Here is a 19,379-nt window from a genome sequence, read left to right as displayed (position 1 = left end):
AAGGGTAAAAGTGCAAGAGGCAAAAGAGGCTTTAGGACTTAGTGCCACACAGCAGCCTGCTGTTGAGTTCTTTGAATCTATAAACCAAGTCAGCAAGGTGCAAAGTGGTAAAGGGAAAAAAAAATGTGGGAAGCTAGAAAAAAAGTGATGTAAGAAATGAGGAGCACCAGTTCCTATTTCAAATAATTCACTGTGTTTTTTATGTCTTTTCCTATTCTGCTTTGGTGCTACTCTCAAGGCAGGTCTCTTGTTTAAGTTGCTTGGGAGTGAGTTTTATCCATTCAGAGATGGGAGAGAGAAACACACCGTTTTCTGGGGGGTCTTGCTTATTCTTCCTGCTTTGTTTTCCTCTCCTGTACTTCAGATTTGTTTAATTTCTCAGGAGCATATAAGATTTGATGATCCTAAAGCAGCTATATATCTACAGACAAACCAAACACACTTTAATGTGAAAGTTACTAGTCATGGATTGTGAGTGCCAAGGTAGGCAAGGTAAGAAATTATTTTTTTCTTTAAATTAATTCATTCAGGGACATGCATTTCACAAAAGGAAAACTGCATCTGACAACCATTTAGGTGATTAAGAAAAATTTAGTTTGGAGATTAAAAGGAACTTTCTGATTATGAGGGTGGTCAAGCATTGGAATAAGCTAACTAAAGAATCCATGGAATTCCCATCCTTTGAAGTTTTCAAGAATAGGTTAGACATCTCTGACTGGGTTCATTTAGTCAGGGATGATTCTGCCTTGAGCAAGGGGTTAAACTAGATGACCTCATGAGATCCCTTCCAAGCCTACTTGGTGCTCTGGATATTTGAGTTTTACATATCTGCTGGAAAACAACATCAGAAAACAACTTCTTTACAGCAGACATCATAGAATGTGTGTTATACTCATGTTGTCCTTTGACTCCTGAGGATTTATTAGCCAGAGTTCCAATAAACTAAAATTTATAGACCATCTTTGTGAATTCACTGCAACATTTCCAGCGATATATAAAACATTTGATAGCAGTTATCAATATGCATATTTCATAGATTTCATAAACACTAGGGCTGGAAGGGACCTCGGAAGAGCATCAAGTCCAGCCCCTGCCCAAGGGGAAGGAAGTCAGCTGGGGTCATAGGATCCCAGCAACATAAGCATCCAAATTTCTCTTGAAGGCATTCAGTGTGGGTGCCTGAACCACCTTCAATGGCAGGCTATTCCAGACCTTGGGGGCTTGGACAGTAAAGAAATTCTTCATTACGTCCAGTCTGAAACGGTCTTGCTGGAGTTTATAACTGTTCGACCTTGTCATCCCTTGGGGCGCTCTGGTGAACAAACGTTCGCCCAGATTCTGGTGAACACCTCTGATAAACTTATAGGTGGTCATCAGATTGTCCCTGAGCCTGCGCTTTTCCATGGCTCTCAGCTTGTTGTCGTAAGGTCTGTTTTCCTGACCTCTGATTACATGCATGGCTTTTCTCTGGACTCTCTCAAGCTTCTCCACATCCTTTTTGAATTGTGGAGCCTAAAACTGGACACAGTACTCCAGCTGCGGCTTCACCAAGGCCGAATACAAGGGAAGAACAATGTTCCAGGATTTGCTTGAGAAGCATCTATGGATGCAAGCTAGTGTTTTGCTCGCTTTACTAGCGGCAGCATCACATTGAAGGCTCATGTTCATCTTGTGGTCAATCATGACCCACAAGTCCTTTTCATCTGTAGTGCTACCCAACGTAGCACTGCCGAGCCTATGAGGATGCTGCAGGTTTTTCCTCCCAAGGTGGAGAACCCTGCATTTTTCAGTGTTAAGCACCATCATGGTCTCATCCACCCATTTCCTAAGCCTGTCAAGGTCAGCTTGGATCGCCCTCCTGTCCTCAGGAGTGGATGCTTTACCCCAGAGTTTGGTATTGTCAGTGAACTTGGCCAGTCCACTTCTGGCCCCTAATATCCACATCATTAATGAAGATGTTGAACAATACAGGTCCAAGGACAGAGCCTTGGGGGACCCCACTGGTCACAGGGCACCATATTGATTGACTTCCGTCAACCACCACCCTCTGGGTCCGACCACGGAGCCAATTCCCCAGCCAGCAGATTGTGGTAGACCCAAGGCCGCAGTTGGCCAGTTTTGTCAAGAGGTGATCATGGGATACCAGATCGAAGGCTTTTTTGAAGTCAAGATGTATGACATCAATCTCCTCTACCTTGTCCAGGTGATAGGTCACCTGGTCATAGAAGGAAATGAGATTGGTCAAGCAAGATCTACCCACAACAAACGTGACTAATGCCTGACTAATCTAGTCTCTTTTTATGACCAGGTTACAAAACACCTCGACACAGGAGTAGGGGTTGATATCGTTTACTTAGACTTCAGGAAGGCCTTCGATATGGTATCCCACCCCATACTGGTGAACAAGTTAAGAGGCTGTGACTTGGATCATTACACAGTCTGGTGGGTGGCAAATTGGCTAGGGGGTCCTACCCAGAGAGTGGTAGTGGATGGGTCGGTATCGACCTGGGAGTGGGTAGTGGGGTTCCGCAGGGCTCGGCTCTTGGACCGATACTCTTCAATGTCTTCATCAGTGACTTGGATAAGGGAGTGAAGTGTACGCTATCCAAGTTTGCGGATGATACAAAACTGTGGGGAGAAGTGGACACACCAGAGGGCAGGGAACAACTACAGGCAGACCTGGACTGGTTGGACAAATGATTAGAAAACAATAGAATGCATTTAACAAGGAGAAATGCAAAGTGCTGCACCTAGGGAGGAAAAATGTCCAGCACACCTACTGCCTAGGAAATGACCTGCTTGGTAGCACAGAAGCGGAAAGGGATCTCGGAGTCCTAGTGGACTCCAAGATGAACATGAATCACCAGTGTGACGAAGTCATCAGAAAAGCTAGCTGCACTTTATCATGCATCAGCAGATGCATGACAAACAGAACCAAGGAGATGATACTTCCTCTCTATCGGGCACTGGTCAGGCTGCAGCTGGAGTACTGAATGCAGTTTTGGGCGCCACGCTTCAAGAGGGATGTGGATAACCTGGAGAGGGTCCAGAGGAGGGCCACTCATATGGTTAAGGGCTTGCAGGCCAAGCCCTACGACGAGAGACTAAGGCACCTGGACCCCTTCAGCCTCTGCAAGAGAAGGTTGAGAGGCGACTTTGTGGCTGCCTATAAATTTATCATGGGTGTACAGAAGGGAATTGGCGAGGCTCTACTCACCGAGGCGCCCCTGGGGGGGTTACAAGAAATAATGGCGATAAGCTAGCAGAGAGCAGATTTGGACTGGATATTAGGAGGAACTTTTTCACAGTTAGAGTGGCCAAGGTCTGGAATGGGCTCCCAAGGGAGGTGGTGCTCTCTCCTACCCTAGGGTTCTTCAAGAGGAGGTTGGATGGTCATCTGGCTGGGGTCATCTGAACCCAGCACTCTTTCCTGTCTATGCAGGGGGTCGGACTCGATGATCTATTGAGGTCCCTTCTGACCCTAACATCCATGAATGTAGGAAAAGCCATGCTGGGTATCCCTCAGGATATTGCCATCAGCTAGTCTGTTAAGGATGGCCTCCTTGATAATCTTTTCCAAGACCTTGCTCAGGATAGAGGTCAGGCTGATGGGCCTGTAGTTTGCCAGATCCACTTTCCTCCCCTTCTTGAAGACAGGCACCACATTGGCCTTCTTCCAGTCTTCAGGCACTTCACCAGAGCGCTAGGAGTTCTCAAAGATCCATGCCAGGACCTGGGCTATGATGTTACCCACCTCCCTGTGTACCCTGGGGTGTAGATTGTCAGGCCCGGCTGACCTGAAGGTATCCAGCCTCTCAAGGTGTTCCTTCACGAGGTTAGCATTGATGGAGGGCAGGGAATCTCCCTCACCCGGACCTCCCTGTCCCAAAGCCCCCCAGACAGCCCCTCAGCAGCCACTGAGCCCCCTGCCGACCCCCAGCACAGCCGGAGGTAAGCAGGCTTGTGGTGGGAAGGGGTTAACTCCTCGCTTGCTGGGAGGAGGCCGCTGCCTGGTGCCGGGCAGGGTCAAGCCCCCGCCCAGGCCCCTACTTGGCCCAGCACCCCAGGGAGAGAGGAGTGAAGGAGGGGGTACTCACCAGTCCCCCTCCTGTAGGGCAGGGCCCCCCAAATTCTGGGCAGGGCCCCCCTGGCCTGAGAAGTCAGCGTCCCCCGACGGCAGACCCACTGCGCATGCGCGTAGTTTAAAAGGGCCCGCCAAACAGGGAAAAAAAAACAACAAAAAAAACCCAACCACTCAGGTAGGCTCCAGAGCGGTGAGACGCGCGGGTGAAGCCCGCTGCGCCCCCGTTCCGCCGAAGCCCCCCAGACACCCCCTTAGCAGCCGCCGAGCCCCCTGCCGACCCCCAGCACAGCTGGAGGTAAGCGGGCTTGTGGTGGAAAGGGGTTAACTCCTTGCTTGCTGGGAGGAGGCCACTGCCTGGTGCCGGGCCGGGTCAAGCCGCTGCCCAGGCCCCTACTTGGCCCAGCCCCCCAGGGGGCCGCGCGACCAGAGCTGCGCAAACAGGCGCCCGAGTTAGCGCGGAGTTCACGCAGGGGAGGACGCAGGAGGGCACGAGACCCTACCTGCGACCCCCGCCCAGCTATAGCAAGCCCCAGCCGTAGCCAGCCTACCAGAGGCATGACACGGATGGGCACGCGCTGCACCCCGAGGATCCCCTCGGGCTCTGCGGCCTCCCCATCGGGCACCTCAGAGACGGCCACCCAGACGGAGCCCATCGTTCCGGGCTCCACGCAGACGGAGCCCCTGGCTCTTGGCTGTGGGGGCTGCCTGTCCCTTTTTCAGGCTCTGGGACCCGGGAGCATGGCCACCTCCCCTTGCGGGGTCTGCTCCCTACTGGGGTCTCTGGCGCGCCAGCTGGAGGAGCTCCAGGCCACAGTCCAGAGACTGCGTGCCATCAGGGACTGCGAGCAGGAGACAGACTCCTACTGCCAGGCCTTTCTCCCCCGGGAGCCGCAGGGAAGAGCTCCATATCTCTCCACGACTAAGGAGGACTCTGGGACCTCCTGCTCTGCCCAGTCAGGGGCATGGACCAAGGTGGTCAAAGGCCCCAAGGCCCACTGCACCAAGGCCCCTCCCTCGCCGGAGCTTAGCAACAGGTTCGCACCTCTTGCAGCCCCGGCAGAGCCTGCTCAATTGCCGGCTCCCGCAGGCAACCCAGGCTCAACCACAGCTACTGCCCCCGCTCTCCCCAAGACAAAGCGAAAGGTGTTTGTTGTGGGAGACTCCATCCTGTGGGGGACCGAGTGGGCAATCTGCCGCCCCAACCCCTTAGCCCGGGAAGTCTGCTGCTTCCCGGGGGCCCGCATCCGAGACATTGCAGAGAGGATCCCGCAGCTCCTCCAGCCCACAGACCACTACCCCATGCTCCTTATTCACGTGGGCACCTATGACACGGCTCGGAGCACCCCCAGCCAGGTCCTGAGGCGCTACAGGGATTTGGGAGCGGGGCTTAGGGGTCTGGGAGCTCTGGGAGCTCAGGTGGTGTTTTCGTCCATCCTCCCAGTCTCGGGCTATGGGCTGAGGAGGGAGAGGAGGATCCACGCAGTAAACCAAAGACTGCGGCGCTGGTGTCATCGGGAAGGCTTTGGCTTCCATGACCACAGCCCGCTCTTTGGCGAGAGAGGCAGCGAGCTGCTGGGAAGAGATGGCCTCCACCTCTCCCCCCTGGGGAGGAGGCTCTTCTCAGCCAGGCTGGCTGACCTGCTCCACCAGGCTTTAAACTAAGCCCGCTGGGGGATGGGGGGACTACTGCCACTGCTGGCCTGCAGAGCGACCCTTGCAAAGCCAGCAGACCAAGGCACTTAAGGGAGCCCACCCCTGCCCCAGCCCTGGCACAATCTCTGGGCAAGGCAAGAGCCCCCAAGGGCACGCTTGCCTGCCTGTACACTAATGCCAGGAGCCTGGGCAACAAGCAGGACGAGCTCGTCCTCCTGCTCAGTGCAAAGAATTATGATGTCATTGGGATAACGGAGACCTGGTGGGACTCCATCCATGACTGGACCACGGGTATAGAGGGCTATACCCTGTACAGGAGGGATTGTGTTGACAAAAGGGGCGGGGGTGTAGCTGTCTATGTGAAGGAAAGCTACATGTCCCTGCAAGCTGATGCTGGCGACCGGCATGGACAGCTAGAGACCCTCTGGGTAAAAATTCGTGGGGAATACGACACAGGGGACACAACGGTGGGAGTCTACTACAGACCTCCCACTCAAAGTCCTGAGCTTGACCAGGAGTTTGCCCGGGAACTGACTGAGGCCACTTGCTCCAGGACCTTGGTTGTCATGGGTGACTTCAATTACCCGGACATCTCGTGGGAAGATCACTCAGCAAAATCCGAGCGGTCGCAAAGCTTTCTCTCATGTGTGGATGACCTCTACCTGACTCAAGAAGTCTATGGGCCAACGAAAGGCAAAGCGCTGCTTGACCTGGTACTGGCTACGGGGGACGACCTAATCGGCGACCTAGTGATCGATGGGAAGCTGGGTGACAGCGACCACGAGCTGATCACCTTCACCATCCGCCGTAAAGCTGGCAAGTCAGTCAGCAACACAGAAGTCCTTGACTTCAGAAAAGCCGACTTTGACAAGCTCAAGAGGCTTGTCGGTCAGGCCCTCAGCGACCGTGACCCCAGGGAGATGGGAGTTCAAGAAGAGTGGTTGCTTCTGAAGGAAGCGATCCTCAATGCACAAGCTAAATGTATTCCAACACGGAGGAAAGGCAGCAAGAAGGCACAGCAGCCCTCCTGGCTCTCCAGGGACCTAGCGGACCTCCTGTGGCTAAAAAGGAAAGCCTACAAAGGATGGAGGACGGGATTCATCTCCAAGGAGGATTACTCCGCACTGGTCCAGTCTTGCAGGGAGCAAACCAGGAAAGCCAAGGCTGCAACTGAACTCCAACTAGCTTCAGGCATCAAGGACAACAAAAAGTCCTTTTTCAGATATGTGGGGAGCCGGAGGAAAAGCAAGGGCAATGTTGGACCCCTGCTAAACCAGATGGGGCAACCGACAACTGACGCCCAGGAAAAAGCCAACCTATTAAATAGGTACTTTGCGTCAGTCTTTCATCAGTCACATGGGATGCCCATGCCTGCTATGGGACAGGGAAATCTGGGTGAGGGGGATCCCCTACCCTCCATAAATGCTGACCTCGTGAAGGAACACCTTGAGAAGCTGGATACCTTCAAGTCAGCTGGCCCTGACAATCTGCACCCCAGGGTACTCAAGGAGCTGGCGAGCGTCATAGCCCAGCCCCTGGCACAGATCTTTGAAAACTCCTGGCGCTCTGGTGTAGTGCCTGAAGACTGGAAGAAGGCCAATGTGGTGCCGATCTTCAAAAAAGGGAGGGGAGTGGATCCGGCTAACTACAGGCCCATTAGCCTGACTTCTATCCTGGGGAAGATCTTAGAAAAGTTTATTAAGGAGGCCATCTTTGAGGGACTGGCCCAGGCTAACATTCTAAGGGATAGCCAGCATGGGTTTGTTGCGGGTAGATTTAAGTGTATGTTTGACCAATCTCATTTCCTTCTATGACCAGGTGACCTATCACATGGACAAGGGAGAAGAGGTTGATGTCATATATCTTGACTTCAGAAAAGCTTTTGATCTGGTATCCCATGATCACCTCTTGGCCAAACTGCCCAGTTGTGGCCTTGGCTCCACCACGATCCGCTGGCTGGGAAATTGGCTCCGTGGTCGGACCCAGAGGGTTGTGATTGATGGCAGTCACTCATTGTGGTGCCCTGTGACCAGTGGGGTCCCTCAAGGCTCTGTCCTTGGACCCATACTGTTCAACATCTTCATTAACGATGTGGACATTGGAGTCAGGAGTGGACTGGCTAAGTTCGCCAATGACACCAAACTTTGGGGCAAAGCATCCACACCAGAGGACAGGCAGGTTATCCAGGCTGACCTGGACAAGCTCAGCAAATGGGCAGACAAGAACCTGATGGTGTTTAACACCGAAAAATGCAAGGTTCTCCACCTTGGGAGGAAAAACCTGCAGCACCCTTATAGGCTCGGCAGTGCTACGTTTGTTAGCACTACAGAAGAAAGAGACTTGGGGGTCATCATTGACCACAAGATGAACATGAGCCTGCAATGCGATGCTGCGGCTAGTAAAGTGACCAAAACGCTGGCTTGCATCCATAGATGCTTCTCAAGCAAATCCCGGGACGTCATTCTCCCCTTGTACTCGGCCTTGGTGAGGCCGCAGCTGGAGTACTGCGTCCAGTTTTGGGCTCCACAATTCAAAAAGGATGTGGAGAAGCTTGAGAGAGTCCAGAGGAGAGCCACGCGCATGATCAGAGGTCAGGAAAACAGATCTTACGATGACAGGCTGAGAGCCATGGGACTCTTTAGCCTGGAAAAGCGCAGGCTCAGGGGTGATCTGATGGCCACCTATAAGTTTATCAGGGATGACCACCAGGATCTGGGGGAACGTTTGTTCACCAGAGCGCCCCAAGGGATGACGAGGTCAAATGGTCACAAACTCCTGCAAGACCGTTTCAGGCTGGACATAAGGAAGAATTTCTTTACTGTCCGAGCCCCCAAGGTCTGGAACAGTCTGCCAGCGGAGGTGGTTCAAGCACCTACATTGAACACCTTCAAGAGTAAATTGGATGCTTATCTTGCTGGGATCCTATGACCCCAGCTGACTTCCTGCCCTTTGGGCAGGGGGCTGGACTTGATGATCTCCCGAGGTCCCTTCCAGCCCTAATGCCTATGAAATCTATGAAATCTATGAAATAATGGGCATGAGTGTCCTGTGGGACTGAAGAAAGAACAGCACAAAGTACCCATTTAAATGGTTGGCTTTTTCTTGGGCATTGGTTGTCAGTTGTCCAGTTTGTTTTAGCAGGGGTCCAATATTGCCCTTGCTTTTTCTCTGGCTCCCCACATATCTGAAAAGGGTCTTTTTATTGTCTTTGATATGTATAGCTAGCTGGAGTTCCGTCGCAGCCTTGGCTTTCCTGGTTCGCTCCCTGCAGGAATGGACCAGTACAGAATATTCCTCCTTGGAGGTGGGTAGTCTTAAACTAAAAGTTGACTTGTGAAATTTTGCAGCTTTGTTCTAGGAACAATGGTGTTTTTTCCATTGTAGGGAAAAGATAATCTTAATTATAATATGAAAGACAGAAACTTTCAATTTAGCCCATTTTATGTATCATCTGTATAAATAATGATATACATCTATGTCCTTGTTTTGATAAAACACTTACTTTAATCTTAACCGGTGTTCTAAATTCATAAAGACATATGTTCTGTGTCAAACAAAGAGAGAATCCAGTAACTGATAAATCATATAAACCTTGAGAAATTCAGATACTTAGTACCTTCTGGTGTAAATGCAGTTCATGATTATTCTTAAAAATTAGTTGTACTTATGATTGATATGGTGGCGTCAGTATTTGATGCATCTTGCAAGAGATGGATCCAGAGCAGGTGCAATGGCATTGTTGTACCTGCCTTTAGTACCATGCTGTGGAGCAGCAACCAGGGGCTTATTTTAAGTCTCTGAAGAAGATATGAATCTTTTCTACTTTCAGCATCTCCTCCCTTACCCATATCTCCCCTCCCCTCCCATTCCACAAACTGCAGCTGCATTGTCCATGGATGACCCAGGGATGGGGGAGCTCCGGAGCCACTCTTACCATTCTCCAGCCAGGCTGTACAGGGAGCCAGGCTCAGCCAGGGGTAGTGGCAGAGCAATGGCAGTAGTGGGGGGAGGGTGGGTTTCCCCTCCCTGCCTGCTCCCCCCCACCAGTGCTCCTCACCATCCCAGGAACAGGGGCTGTGGGCACGTGTTGGGGGACTTTGGCCCTGTTGGGGGGCTATAGCTTACCAGTGCCTCTATCATTATAATAAAATAGATTCTAAATATCTATACACTTTGGCATTTACTTTGAGCTTTTTTGTCATTGAATAATCAGAACTGCCTCTACACCCTTTGCTCACCAAGATGTGTAGCACTGAGCAGCATTGATATGCCAGTGCCTTGGCCCTGCCCTTGCCCCTCACTCTCAATCCACAGCCTGCCCCCCACCCCGGGCCCCTTACTCCTGACCCACACAAGGGACTGCCATAGCGATGCTCTGGCTGGCTACCAGTGTATCTCTTTGGAGGACCCAAGCCTCTGGCTGCCTCAGGACACGGTCCTGGACCATGCCCTGCCCTGCTTTTTTTCTGTAGGATTTTTGTTTTTTGACACCTGGATATCCAGGTATCAAATTTTGAATGCCCACTGCAAATATGCAGCACAAGGAACATTTTTTGTTCCCAGCGTGCCTCTTGTCATGTGTCAAACTGCTTTGAGACGCAGCAAGAGGCATGTGCAGGCTCATCTGGACATGCCCATATAGTTAGAAAAGTCAGATTGCTTTTTGGGAAATCTAAATAAGAACTTAGGAGTCAGCCTTTCTGTATTCTAGTTATGCCTAAAAGCACCATCTAAGAGCATAGAATCAGTCACAAGGCCCTTGTCCTGAATTTTTTTCTTTCAAATATCAAGAGTAGTAGAAGAGACTGGAAAATATAGGTGTAGATACTGTAAGATCCAGGTGGCATGGGAGTTCAGTGGGCAAGGACTTTGATCACACCACACAGTGGCTGGACGATGCATGGCTTTAGCAGCAGAGGACTGGGGAGGCTTCATCCATGCTGACCCTGAGTAGCAGTGAGAAGCAGCAGTGAGGGCGAGGCCCTTGTACTACACAAATTGCCAATTGCTCAAATCATGAGTGAGACCTTATGAGGGAAGAGAAGGCAAGACGCCACATTTACTGATTAAGTGCTTAATACACACACATACCACATTTATACCCCAATTTCTGTTCTGCGCTGGTATACATTACCAGTCTTGATCAGTGCTCGGTTCAACTTAGTGACCAGCTAAGTTGATCACAAGTAGGAGCTGGACTTCTCCCAGTCCATCTCGTTAGATGAACTGATGCTCCATGATGACATGCAGAACAAGACTCAAAATTGATATGTCTCATCCCATCTTTTACAGCCTTGTCAACTCACCCAGTCCTCTGGGCTTTTGATGGGTTATCACTGTGTTCTTTCTTGAAGGTCGCTTGCCGTTGTTCTCTCACTGTTCTGGGGTGAATTTTTCTTGTTTGGTCTTTTATCTGTCTGCATTCTTCAGCCAGTCGCCAGCTGATGTTTTCCTTTTCCACAAACACGCTCTCACCCATACAGCATACAAGAGTAAAAGGTTGAGCCCTTATACCAAGCTACAGAACAATACAAAATGTAGTTTTGTAGTTTCTTAAGGCAATGCAAAACTCAAGAAAATACATAAAATTAAAAGCAATAGGCAAAAAGTCTATTTTTATAACACTTGTACTGGCCCACCCTAAATCCAAGTCAGATTATTGGGGTTTACAGCTGCAAAAAGTGCCAACAGCAAAAGTAACCAACCACCTGAGTTCACATGTGAAATCCATGTTAATCATGGTCTCTTAGATCCTAGTCCAATGTCCTAATTATAAAACCATTTTTCCCATTTATCTATTTTATACATCCTAGCCTTACTCTGTTGGCTTAGAATGGTGTGTCCTTCTGTGATCAAGTGACATATCACTTGGACAAAAGAGAAGAGATTGATGTCATATAGCTTGACTTTAAAAAAGCCTTTGATTTGGTGTCCCATGATTTCCTCATGGAAAAATTGGCCACCTGCGGCCTCGGCTATATCACAGTCTGATGGCTGGGGAATTGCCTCCGAGGTCAGACCCAGAGAGTGGTAATCGATAGAAGTAAATCATCATGGTCCTCCATGACTAGTGGGGTCCCCCAAGGCTCTGTCCTTGGACCTATACTCTTTAACATCTTTATTAACAATGTGGACATTGGTGTCAGAAGCAGACTGGCCAAGTTCACCGATGACACCAAACTTTGGGATAAAGCGTCCGGTCCTTGGGATAGGCTGGTGATCCAGGCCAAACTTGACAGGCTCAGAAAATGCATGGATGAAAACCTGATGATATTCAATACTGAAAAATGCAAGGTACTACACCTTGGGAAAAAAAACCCACATTACACTTATAGGCTCGGCAGTGCTACGCTTGCTAGCACCACAGCCAAAAGCAAGAGTACAAGAGGTTGGCAAGGGGCTGGAAACATTACCAGCATGTGTTCCTGGGAAGGGAGCAGGAATGCCAGACTGAGCCTCATGGCAATCTACTGTCCACACCCTCATTCCATGTGAGTGTGGGTGCATGCAGACCACCTTGGTTTAACTAAGCAGTTAAGCACTGTCATTTTCTTATGGAGGTAAGTCCATAACAGAGATCATTCTGTCTTTCTGTGCTGTGGGTTCCTCTCCTTTCACTGTCAATTGTGGAACAGTTATGGTAACACCCTGACTGACACATTGTGTATCAGATATATGCTGTACACTCAGCACTGGAGCAAGAGCTACTGATATCCCTCTCCCCGTCTGCCTTCCCCTCCTGCACCTGGCTGCATGCCAAGATCTTGAGATAAGGCACTGGACAGTGTACTAAGGACCACAGCTGCTTGCCCAACCCCCACAAGCCCGCCATTTTAATAACCAGTGCAGCACTGGTTATTAAGTCCTGGGTAATCAAGTCCTGGGATTGTTGAGGCCTGGCTACTCCACTAGCACTGCCCCACTTCTTATCTGCATCATCTTGTGAAAGTGTATTCTACATCTTTCACTACATGGCACTGCTCTGTCCCTCCTGCAAAAACCTGATGGCATTCAACATAGAGAAGTGCAGGGTGCTCCACCATGGGAGGAAAAACAAGCATCATACTTATAGGTTTGGCAGTGCTAAGCTCACTAGCACCACAACCAAAAGAGACTTGGGGGTCTTGATTGACCACAATATGAACATAAGCCACCAATGTGATGCCACAGCCAGCAAAGCAAACCAAACTCTGGCATGCATCCACTGATGCATCTGAAGCAAAACCAGGAACGTCATCCTCTCAGTTTAGTCAGCTTTAGTGAGGCCACAGCTGGAGTACTGTATCCAGTTTTGGGTCCCCCACTTCAGGAGGGACGTGGGTAAGACTGAGAGAGTGCAAAGGAAAGATACCCACATGATCAAAGGCCAGTAGAGCAAGCCTTACGAGCAGAGGCTGAGGGACATGGGACTCTTCAGCCTGGAGAGAGGCTTGGTGGCAGCCTATAAGTATATAAGGGGTGCACCAGGATCTGGGAGAACAGTTGTTCCCCAAGGGATAATGAGGTCTAACGGCCACAAACTTTTTGAAGTCCAATTTAGATTGGACATAAGGAAAAACTTCTTGACAGTCTGAGTGTCCAGGATTTGGAACAGACTCCCCCCAGAGGAGATGTAAGCACTTACTCTGGACTCATTCAAAAGGCATTTGGATGCTTATATTACAGCAGACTTCCTACCTATGGCAGGCGGGGTGGACTCGATGATTTCACACAGTGGCGATGCGTAGGGGGTACATGGGCAGACTGCACCACACACAGGTGTGGTAGGCACTGCACGTGTGCTAGGCTCTGGCATGGGTGACTGGTACTGCCGTAGGAAAGGCACGTGCCCTCCCAGCAATGTGGGGGAGTTCCCCCATGGCTAGTCTTGCTGATGAGGGAGTCCCCCCTCGGCTGACCCCTACAGCCAGGATCGTGAGCTGGCCAATCGCTGTGGCCGCTCAGGGGGTATACCCCCTGCATCCCCTATGCATCGCCACTGGGCTCTGAAAGACCACCTTGTGTGACTTTTCATAGATTTCATAGACATTAGAGACTGGAAGGGTCCTTGTGAGATCATGGGCGACTGGTGCCGCCTTAGTCGTGGGGGGCACATGCCCCCTCTGCGACCAGTCCCAACAACCAGGTGGGGGAGGTTCCCCCCCGACCAATCCTGCAGACCAGGGGGGAGATTGATCCTGCAATGGCCGATCACTGTGGCCCATTGCTGTGATTGCTACAGCCACTTTTGGGAATGGCTGGCCACTTCTGGAAGCAAATACCAGCCAATTGCTCCAGCTGATCCAAGAAGCAGCCACAGCCACTCCCAGAAATGGCTGCAGCAATTGGTCGGTGCTTGCAGGGGGGAGCACCAGCGCACCAGGCTGCCCCCCTTGCCCGTCGCCTTAGCAGCAAGCACAGCCAATCAGGGGGTGCACCGGTGCTCTCAGGGGGTGCCCAGCTCCGGCCCCGGTCCTCACTGTTATGGTGGCACTCCACCATGTGGGGCAGGGGGAGGCCAGTGCTGCGTAGCCAGTACACTGTGCCCCCGCTGCCTCTGTCATGGTGGCACTCTGGTCCCCATTGTACCCCTCTGCCTCCAAGGAGCAGGGCAGGGGAGGCAAGGCCACCCCTGCTCCAGCCCTTCAGTCCCCACTGTCATGGTGGCACTCCGCCATGTATCTGTCTGTCCAGAGCACTCTGATTGGCTTCCGAGGCAACCAGAGTGTGAATAAAGCATTAGAGACAGACTAAGGCTTTTATAATATTAGAATATATATACATTTATTAATATGAATAAAGACAGGGAAAAGTAGAGGAGCAAAGGAAACCTTAGAAAGGACCTGCAGCTGGCATGATCCCATCTTCTCCATATTGGCCCTCCCCAGAGAGTATAGAAGTGGAAACTTGTGGTCTACTTTAATGGGCAGCCCCATAGATACTGGGATTTTGGGTATAAAAAACAAAAGGTTGGGCTGTAGACCTGTCACCTGCTTCCTTTAATTGGTAGCCAACCCACAAATATGTCTGTAATTCAGGTAATGAGGCTTTGTACTTAGTATCAAAAGAAATTCCAATTAACGATGTTTATCATACTCCTGGCATGCATCCTATAAGACTATTAAATATATGAAGCCTGCAAACAATGCATGCAAGCCCCTGCCTATGCTCCAACTTCTAATTCAATTTGTAACTTTTCTAACATGAATAGTACTAATTATGGGGGGTTGTCCATTTATGTCATTTTTAATATTTGCTTAGGATCTATGACAGCCAGCCATATTGCCCTAGCGACAGACTAAGATGACTCCTGGTTATCTCCTATAAGCACTCTAACATTATTTCGTAGGATAGATTAAATACCTAGCCATAGTTATCAGAGTTGACTGATTTCTTTCTTCCTTTTTTCCAGGTTCCTGTGTAACAGGATTGCTTTCCTGTTCCCTTGGCCTCTGCCTACTCCATTCCCTACTAAAGAAGTATAAAAGAACTATCCAGATTTTTTGCTGAATGTACTCCTACAATTATAATGGGGCAGCCTCGCTGATGTGAACACTAGTGTTTCAGACATGGTTGTGTTATGAAAAAACCTGCTGAATGACTGTTTTTTGGGGTAATGAACGTATTTGCTGTAATCAGGTCAACCAAGAATTTCACAATGAGATTATACAGCATGCACAGCACCTAAAAGAAGCAAGAATGCTTATGGGTTAGGCTAAGAGACACAGACAAATAGCTTTGGTAGCCTACATATGTATGTTGTCCTACATATGTAGCCAAGCCAACCCAACAGGTCAAGACTTTCAATCCTCCATGCTTAAAGTTAGGTCCATATTTAGGCACCTAAACAAAAAAGGCTTGATATTTTTTCAATGACAACACATTTTGTGATAGATACAAAGTTGTAGAAGGATGGAAACCATAAAAAACTGTTCTACTGTGGTGTGATGGATGCTGCAGGTGCATGGGATCTTCATAGACTACTGCTGCACTGTGTTACTGGTGGCCCATAGGCTGAATGTGGCTCCCAAAGGGTTAACATGGCCCCTGGGCTCCTGGTTAGGGTGCCAGTCTCCCTTTTGCTCTCCAGTTGCTGTGGCTGGAGTCCTCCTTTGGCTTCCACTACGTACCCCTGCCCCTGTGGGGAGGGGCAGAGTGGCTTAGCCCGTGAAGCTGAGAGAGCTTGTGGCTAGGGAGGTCAGAGGGAGCTTATACCCCATGAATGCAGAGGTGCCAAGGCAGGCAGGCAGCACATCTGCATGGTGCAGGGAGTGGGGCATGTAGTTTAGGAGGCTCACTTGGCCCAGGGAGAGGCTCACCATATTGGGGGTGCGTGTATGAAGTTCGTGCAGTGCATGGAGTTGGGGTAGTGTGGCTAAGGAAGTGTATGTAGTGCATCAGGGATTGATGCAATACAGCATGGGTGGGAGCTATACAGTGCTGTGTGCAGCTCCCATGGCATGTGGCTAGGGGGCCTGTGGCCCCTGACCACTCAGAAATTGGGCAGAAATGAGCTAGTGTATCAACAGGCAATTTATGTGTCTAGTTTTCCTAACTCCCTGGGCACTGGGCAGGTTTCTTATGGAATCCCTGAGAGAAGTTAATTAATACAGATTCCCAATACAGATTGTATTTTTCAGGTTTGTCCCATGTGGAAAATATGCCTGACTCATTTTATCTAGTTCAAGAGACCTAGCAAAGAAAGGCTTTCACCCTGTATAAAGTGACCTACAGATATAAGAGGAGGTCAGGCTCATTGGAACAAAAGAGGAGGTCAGGCTCATTGGAACAAAGAACTGATGAATTATATACAGTATCAGCCAAGATCCAACACTGATGATAGATAAACCCTAATAAATTCAGTATGCATGTAGACTGTTTACTGTTGTTTTCTCTATAATGCATTTGTCCTAAAATAAAATGTCCTGTGCTTTGTCACAGCCAGGTGGTCAACACTGTCTTTGGCCTAAAGAGACAACATATTTTCAGGTGCTTAACTAACTCAAACCTAGTGGGTTAATTGGAGTGAATTACAAGAGGTCTGTAGCCCTAGAGTAGCATTCTGGAGGAAGATGTACAGACACCGCTCCTATCACACCAAGAGATTTGAGGCCTGGGAGCACCCCTGGGATGTTTACAAAGAGTCTTAGACCCTCAGATTTGAATATTTTTGTCATCTGTAGATTCTTCTATTTTTTATCATTATGATAAACTGCCATTCCCAATACATTTGTCCAACAATAGGATGCAAAACTAGACTTGAGTCTACACACCATCTGCTTACATGTCTTAATTTTGACAGTAAAAGGAAATAACATAAATGCATGACGCTATTATCAGGGTGCTTATTATAGTCAAACAAACAAGGGATGTAGTCACAGCTGAATGTAGAGATGTTGTTGCCCTATTAGCTGAATCTAAAGCAGCTCCTTCTAACCTTCAGTAATGGCTCATTACAGCACCTCCCATATGGGCAGCAGCTTGCTAATACCTTCCATTCACAGCTGTCCTATGTAATGGCAGCATGTGGCTTGTTGTCCCAGTCATCCTGATTAAGGCAGCTTTTCAGACCGACTAGCTAGAGGCTTTGGTATGTTGCATTATTTTGTCTAAGTGGCTTCTACAACTTCTGGGCAACTTGTTATTTCTGTTAATATGAAATAAAGTTTCTGGATAAATCCCTTAGTGTTTTAACTGGACTGATTCACAGAAAGTAAACAACAAAGGTCTATTGCTTATTATAAATTGTTTGGCCTTGTGACAGTCAAGGCTCTATGTATTCATCAGGAATTAAGATCTAACATTTGTCACAAAGCTCTCGCTTTCTTTAGTGCTCCAGTGCAGGCTGGCAAACCTGCTGCAGGTTCAGGTAATATAAAATTATGGAAGATTTTATTTAACGGAATATGAAAACACTGTGATAACTACAATATTCCCTGTAGTATTTAATTTGGCTTCAATTCATTTTACCCTTCTCAAAAACTTTGTCTTCACTGTGCTGAAAATCTGTCTTGTGGAAGTTATCAGAGGAGAAGATTGATATATTTTAGCATTTGGTTAAAGGGGTGCCTTGGCATTTGGGAAGATATAAGAGGTAGTTTGGAATTGGGGAAAACCATCCTTTGGAAGTTTTGCTAAAAGAATTAGAAGTGACATAGTTATTAATTTTGATATTTAAATTTATGGCTATTAGAATGTTTTTAGGCTTTGTACAGACAACGGGGAAGCTTAAAATAGGAGACTAGCATTGACCAGTGGATAACTTGATTTATGGGCTTAGAAATATTAGTTTTTAAAACCCCCCCACAAATGATTAGTCAGTGCACAGGCACCTAATTATAGCTAATAACACATAATAACATGCGAGAGCTCACACAGTGATCCTCCAACCATCACTGAGTCAATGCCTATGGGCTACTTTCACAATGGGATTGTCACAGTAGCCATATTATATGTAATTATTAGCAATCATAAGCACTGCAGATATCTCCCATGTCCTAAATACTATTAGTCTAGCCTCTCTAGGTATTTTCAATAGTAATTCACTCTGCACTCTCTGTGACTTTATGTGGAATTACATTCTGAAAGAAAAGGTTACAGTTGTGTCATTTTTTGTCAGGTGCATAAAAATTAGAAAATGCCAATATTGAGAAAATAACCTGTGCAATTTTAAGTCAAATGCCTTATGCTTTATGATACAGTTCTAAATAATGCTATTATATACACTTTTTCACAGCGCCAATCCATGTGTGATTTTTTTTTTCCCACATTGTACTTGCTCCTGCTTATCCCTACCTCCACACACAGTGCACAAAAGAGAAGCTCCTAGTTACCAACACTGATGCGTCAACAGTAGCTTGAAGGAATATTGCAAGAAATGTCCTGGTTAGCCCCTGCAACTCTAAGATAGAGGGTGCTCAGTGCAGAAACAGTGTTTAGCAAATTCAAGTGCAAAAACATACCTCTGAGAATGTGAACAATTTGGCAGAGGCCTGTAATTTGGGCAAACCTTTCCAGGGACCACAAATGGTACATTCAACATATTTGCTAAACTTCAAGTTACTACCCCAAGGCACTGCTTTGTAACAAACTGGGGAATTCTTTTTAATATAGGCAAAACAATGTATTCTCTTTAAACTCTTCCATGAAAATGGCTAAATTAGCTTAATTAAAATTCCCCTTTCCCTGGTCTCCATCCCTCTAAAAAGATGTCTGAAACTGGAAAGTGGCATGAAAACCTAAAACTTTTAGCAGATTTCTAAGTAACTTAGAAATTTAGTTAGTCTTACACTGTTTTGTACTGAAAAGTGTAAGATACTGTTTACTATAAGAATTCCTATCTGCCCTCCCTAAAACAAAAAAAATAGGATTTTTACCAAAGCTGATAGTTGAAATGACATGTCATCCTAGCTGTGCTTGTACCTCTTTTTATTCACCAGTCCTGAGCACTTATTTGTATGACTGAAGTTTGTTCATACTATTTAAATTATTATAATAAATGGAATTAGTAAAACTCTGTTTCTGTTTGTGCATGAATAGCAAATGGGAAAATTACTAAACTGTATTGGTTTGTTCTCTATAATTCAGTCATTTCTACTTCAGTCTAGTTATTTTATTACTATTTTTGTTAATTGTGTCAAACTGGTATTTTTTGTTTGTAACT

General features: G+C 48.0%; 1 long non-coding RNA gene across 1 annotated transcript; it reads left to right on the top strand.

Moving 5' to 3' along the window:
* The first annotated feature begins 288 nt into the window (after positions 1 to 288).
* On the top strand, positions 289 to 19,133 carry LOC149871658 (uncharacterized). Its single transcript, XR_016440550.1, has 3 exons — positions 289 to 492; positions 8,959 to 9,041; positions 15,129 to 19,133. It is a non-coding gene; the product is annotated as an uncharacterized LOC149871658 (long non-coding RNA).
* The last annotated feature ends 246 nt before the right edge of the window (positions 19,134 to 19,379 follow it).

This window comes from Crocodylus siamensis, chromosome 2, assembly GCF_052110815.1.
Source record: "Crocodylus siamensis isolate JL-2025a chromosome 2, ASM5211081v1, whole genome shotgun sequence".
NCBI classification, from domain to species: domain Eukaryota; kingdom Metazoa; phylum Chordata; order Crocodylia; family Crocodylidae; genus Crocodylus; species Crocodylus siamensis.
This window is presented reverse-complemented; position numbering and strand designations above follow the sequence as displayed.